This window comes from Centrocercus urophasianus, unplaced genomic scaffold (genome assembly GCF_019232065.1).
Source record: "Centrocercus urophasianus isolate 14NV4802_14NV808 unplaced genomic scaffold, USGS_Curo_1.0 seq_42, whole genome shotgun sequence".
In the NCBI taxonomy this organism is placed as follows: domain Eukaryota; kingdom Metazoa; phylum Chordata; class Aves; order Galliformes; family Phasianidae; genus Centrocercus; species Centrocercus urophasianus.
The window spans coordinates 1,984,359-1,989,852 of NW_024885000.1; positions in this window are offsets into that span (position 1 = coordinate 1,984,359).

Genomic DNA, 5,494 nt, shown 5'->3' on the forward strand with positions numbered 1-5,494 from the left:
AAACAAAACATCGCATCAGACCTGTTGGTTGCCCGCATCGATTCTGAGCCAGAAGCGTTCAGCGCCGCTCCTCAGCTGATGTCACACAGACAGAGGCAGCCTCTCGGGCACCAGATCTGTGCAATGAGGACAACACGGGGAAAAAGCTCCTCGGTGTTTTTCATATTGAGAAAAAAAACCCTGCATTTCTGCCAATGGCAGAGAAGGGGACAGACAAGAAGTTGGTTCTCTCGGCTGCCGTGCTCTGAGAAACCGGACAACGTCTGCAAATTCAGAGTTACCCAAATAAAAAGTGCCATCCAACGGTGAGGTTTCATCAATACAGAAACCCATCATTTTATTGAACTCTATTTGAAGCCTATTACACAGATTTATTGCTTGCTATTGAAACATTTCCTACGCTCCTATTTATGCTGGCTTCTATTATTCCCCACGACATCATTCTGGGCTGTGCTGCTTTGTGCACATTATTCCTTGTACAGAAAAATACTACAGCTAAAGCAGCATTATCTAACATTTATTGTGGTTGCTGAATGCTTATTTTCTTCCCCAACTACTTCTAAAAGGTCTCTTAGTCAGAAAAACTGTGGTTTTTAAAAATAAAACTCCTTTCACGTGCCAGCCCGTCACCAACCCACAATGGCTGATCAGCTTTCTCCAGCCCTTGCCACCAGTAAAACCAGTCAGATTTAAAAACATCCCTTCGAGCCGTTTGTAATGGCAGTAAATGAAGAAACCAAGCTGAAGGCAGCCTGATTCCTGCTCTGCTTTTGGACACAGAGGGTCTTGCAAACAAGCAGAGCTGAGCCACGTCCCAGCAGAAGCCCCAGCCAACACGAAGCACAGCAGACAGCACCTGGGGAGCTCAGATGAAGCACTGCCTATTCCAGAAGAGCTCCATTTAACACTGGACTACCTGTCACAGTCACTTCCATTACCCACAGGCTATCAGCCCCTCCTGCTCTGAGCTCATGTAGCCCCACAGCACCACAAGCCCTCCTTTATATCAAAGGCCTGAGCTGAGGATTAAGATCTGAATCCCAGGTTAGCCCTTAACAACACACACAGGAGCCTCCCCTTCATCCAGCAGGCTGCTCCTGCAGCAGCAAGGCAGAAATAATGATCTTAATGCTTTCAATAATTCAAAAAAAAATATCCTATTAAGCACAAACGCCAATTGCAGAATTTGTCTGCAGGTGAAATTCTTTTTAATCTGCTCTAAGATAAGAGCAAATCTACGTCTGCCTGCCAGCACTTCTCACACAGCAGGGTTTGGTAGAGAAAAGAGCAACAGAAGGGTGTGAGAGCCACACCAGGCAGCATCACAGCATCACTCCTCACTAAGAAGGGACACAAAACTCCCCAAGCAACACAGCAGAAGTACATTACTGTATAAATTCAAAGAGTAGGACTAACCTCGTGCACTCCAGGCTGCTCCAACCAGCACTCCAATCCCCCAGCATGCAGCTCACAGCACACAGCTGTGCCCAAATGCAGCTTCTGGCTTTTGCTGGCCGCCCATCACACCCTGCTGTGCACCTGTGTCAAAGCCAACGTGCAGGAGCTGCTGTTCTCAGTTGGCATTTGTAGAGAAATAAGTAAGGATGGGCAGAGAGGAGCAGAGCTCAGCCATTCCATAGCTGTGTGCCCTCAGCTGGGCAGGATGGGTTTCCAGCCCCATGGCTGATGACAATAAAAAGGAATCACAGCATTGCAGGGCTCGTTCCCCAGACAGTAGTGAGCCAGGCCATATATTGCTCTATGGCCATTGGCTTGATTTAAAATGCACTCTTAAAAATGAAAGAACAACTCCTTAAATTTGCAGTGAATGTATAGCTCCACAGATCTGATTTACTGCTTATGAGCCACCAAAGAATTGTGATTGCAATTTATTGAATTGTCGACTATAGCAGCGAAAGCCTCAGCATCACTGCAGCTCTGGAAACTGTGAAAACCTGACCACGTAAAATGAATCATTTCTTTCAGGTTGGTTTGTTGTTGGTTTTTTTTTTCTCTTTAAAGCTTTTCTTTAATTGCCCCCACAGCTTCCAACATGGAATGGCAATTACTTTGGTGGTGACTTCCACCCAACAATCAAAGCAGATCAGGGCCAAAAGTTGCCCTGGGCTCTGCTCGTGTGCAGTTTTTAGCCCAGGTTGACTCATAATTGTGAGAATTTCCAACTGATGGCAAGCACCAGGTATAGAAGGGTGTATGGCCTCCATGGCTTGTCTGACATCAGGCTGCAGCAGGGAAGAACACACAAAGCAGTGAAGAATCCATGCACTCCTGCAGCATTTCCAGTCTTAAGCCAATAGCCCTGCACCACCCGTGGCTGGCATTGCTCAGCCCTCAGGGCTGTTCACACCAAAGCTGTTCTCACTGCTTTGGACACTAATGATGTGGAATATGGCCAATTAAATACAATTCCTGATGTGCTGTTGCACTCAGAGGCACTGCAAACCAGCATCTTTGTTTTAACTTACCACGTGAAATGAGACTGGGGAAGAGCAAGATGTGGTATGCACAGGGGACAAAAGGGGAACGCTGAGCAATAAATCAAAACATCTCAGTAGTGATCCTGTCCTTCAAGGGTCTTTTCCCTCTGCTCTCATGTGTGATCCTTTCTTGATTCATTGAGGTCAGCTGAGCAGAAAATGTTGCAGCTGCTGGCTAGATAGCAGTGCTGCTGGACGACATCCACGGCTCCTTCCTCTTTCCTTTTGGAAAGAAGTGGCAGAATGCAGCTGCCTGTGCAGCTCTATTTCAGGCTGGAACATCTCCAAACACAGAGAAAGTAACATGGTGACACACTGGCACAGGTTGCCCAAGGAGGCTGTGGATGCCCCATCCCTGCAGGCATTCAAGGCCAGGCTGGATGTGGCTCTGGGCAGCCTGGGCTGCTGGTTGGTGACCTGCACACAGCAGGGGTTGGAACTGGATGAGCATTGTGCTCCTTTTCAACCTTATGATTCTATGCTGTAAATCAGAGATGGCTTTAAACCAAAGCCCAAAGTCCTCAACAACACCAACAGGCTGTGATGGGGACACGGACCGTCCTCATAGAGCCACACCGCTGGAGGGCTGATGTGAGCCTCACAGTGCACAGCCAGTGTCCCTGCAGTGCTCAAAGCAGAGCTGACACACTCCGCAGTCACCCTCCATCAACTTACAGCCCTGATCGTCTCCCAGTGCCGAAACTTCTTCAAAAGGGGCTGAAAATTTGGCACTCTGTCCTTCGCTGCGTTCGCAAGCTAAAACGAGTTCCCATTATGCATCTCTGATGGGTGTTGAGGGAATGAATTTCAGTTTTCATTTTATACAAACTTCTTTAAGAAGTCCCAGATAATGGTTCTGCAAAGAAAAGTAAAGCAGAACTGTGTTATGAAAGAGCTTTAGCAGAAGTCCAAGAGTCAGCCAAGGTCCGGAAGAGCTGTGGGGAGCAGCAGATACACTCAAGCAGCTGTGTTTTCCCAGCCCTTATCAATCAGCAGAGCACATATATATAATTTTAAGGCTGCAAAGACTGACTATCACAGTCTGCTTAATGATCTTCAATTTGTGCGGGTGCTTTTACAAGCTTGGATCCAAAGCAAGGAAACCATTGGCACAATCTATAGGGCATAAGTAGACCACAGAGCTACAGCAGGCTGTAATTCCAAGCATCCATGCTAGCTTTATTACTGCAACTGCCATTACAGAATGCTTATGCAGCACGGCCATGCAGTCAGTGGGATATTTAGGTGCAGAATTAATGAGGGATAGCACCCAGTGTAATGAACAAACACAATAAATAAAACAGGCTGCAGAGGCGCAGGATGTGAATACAGAAAACTGCCACAGCAAAAAAGAAAAGATGTCCTTCCTCATTAAACTATCTATAAAGGTTACGTTTCACCTGAATGGTTTATTCTATTTGTTTCTCTGCGTGGGGTTCGTTGTAATGCTAGCAGGTTCAATTGCTTCCATGATGGAACGACACAAAGTTGTTCAGAAAGTTGGAATAAGATGTACAGTTGAGATTCCTAGAAAGCAAGAGAGAAAGGGAAAGGCAAAAAGGAAGAATGAAAGAGAAAGGCAGAGAGTGAGAGAAGGAAAAAGAAAGCGAAGCACTGAAGTGATAGAGAAAGAGAGAGAAGCAATGTTTTCCCATCAGACTGTTTGCTTCTAGCTTGCCTTTGACTTTCAACCTCTATTCAAAAATACAAAATCAGGAGCAATAAAAAAGAGCTCCCAAATTAGCTTTTTAATAGAGATTGGAAGTTAAAAGGGGCCGAGTCATGGGGGAAAAGCTGCTCAGAGGCACAGCCAGGCCACAGCTGGAGAAGGGGAGACCGGAGAGCTGAGCAGAGGCAGAGCAGCACTGCCATAATTCACAGCCATGTCTTTTACAGCACTAAAAGCCAAATGGCATTTCTGGTTTTACTTTCCTCTGTGTGTCTGTGAGAGGAAAAGAGCAAGAGGAGATACGGGAGGGATTTTAAAAGTAAAGTGCTGAAGCTGTTTAGCAGAGGCAGACCGTGGGCCCTTTGATGTGCTTAAATTCAGAGGAGCGCTGAGAGTTTCTCATGGAAGTCTTAAGATTCACTTTGTACACAACTACCCACAACTAACTAGAATATGAGTAACCATATTCTACTGATTGCCTTTGGTGCCATCAGCACAACCTCACCAGGCAGGCTGAAGGCATCGTGGTGCAGCTCACTGCACTGGGGGAACTGTTCTGGGGAAGGATTACCCACGACCTGACATTCAGAAATGATTTTTTTCTTTAATACAACTTGCACTGAGTTACTGGGGATTAGACAAAGCTGAGCCAGTGTGCTGGATGGACTGTGACTCCTGCACAAGAGCTCCCAGATCATATTTTCCGAACCAGACTGAGTGCTGAAGTGCTTGAGGATTTGTGGTTTGGTTGCTTTGGTTGCTTTGCTCTTTGTTTTGTTGTTTTGTTTGTATTTTTCTTGGGAGGGCTGGCCGGGGAGGGATGCTTATGCTTACAGGCTTTCGGGGGGAGGGAAAAAAAGACTTCTTATAACACAAAAACAGCAAATCACCTGGAAAACTGACCCTGCTTAGCGGCACATCCGCGTTCCCCCTTCCCTTTCCTTCGCCAAAAGCCACAAATCCGGGGCCGTACCCGGGGAAGGACCGCGGTCACTCCGGGTGACCTCTGCCGGCGGCAGCGGACGGGGGTGTGGGGGGATGGCAGGGAGGGCAAGGGGCGAGACCCGCTCACCGCATCCTTCCGAGCGGACTCCAGCCCGGATCAGCGCCCCGTGGCTCATGGTGCCCCCAGCTCATCCCGCAGCCCCGGTTCATCCCGCAGCCCCGGTTCATCCCGCAGCCCCCAGCCCCGCTCGCTCCCCGGGGCGCTGCGGCGCTTCTCACCCCCCTCTCCCCCCCCCCCCCCCCCCCAGCTCGTTCCCCGCGGAGCTGTCCGCCGCCGCCGGTGCTGATCGCGGCGCTCCGCCGCCGCCCCGCGCCCGCGCAC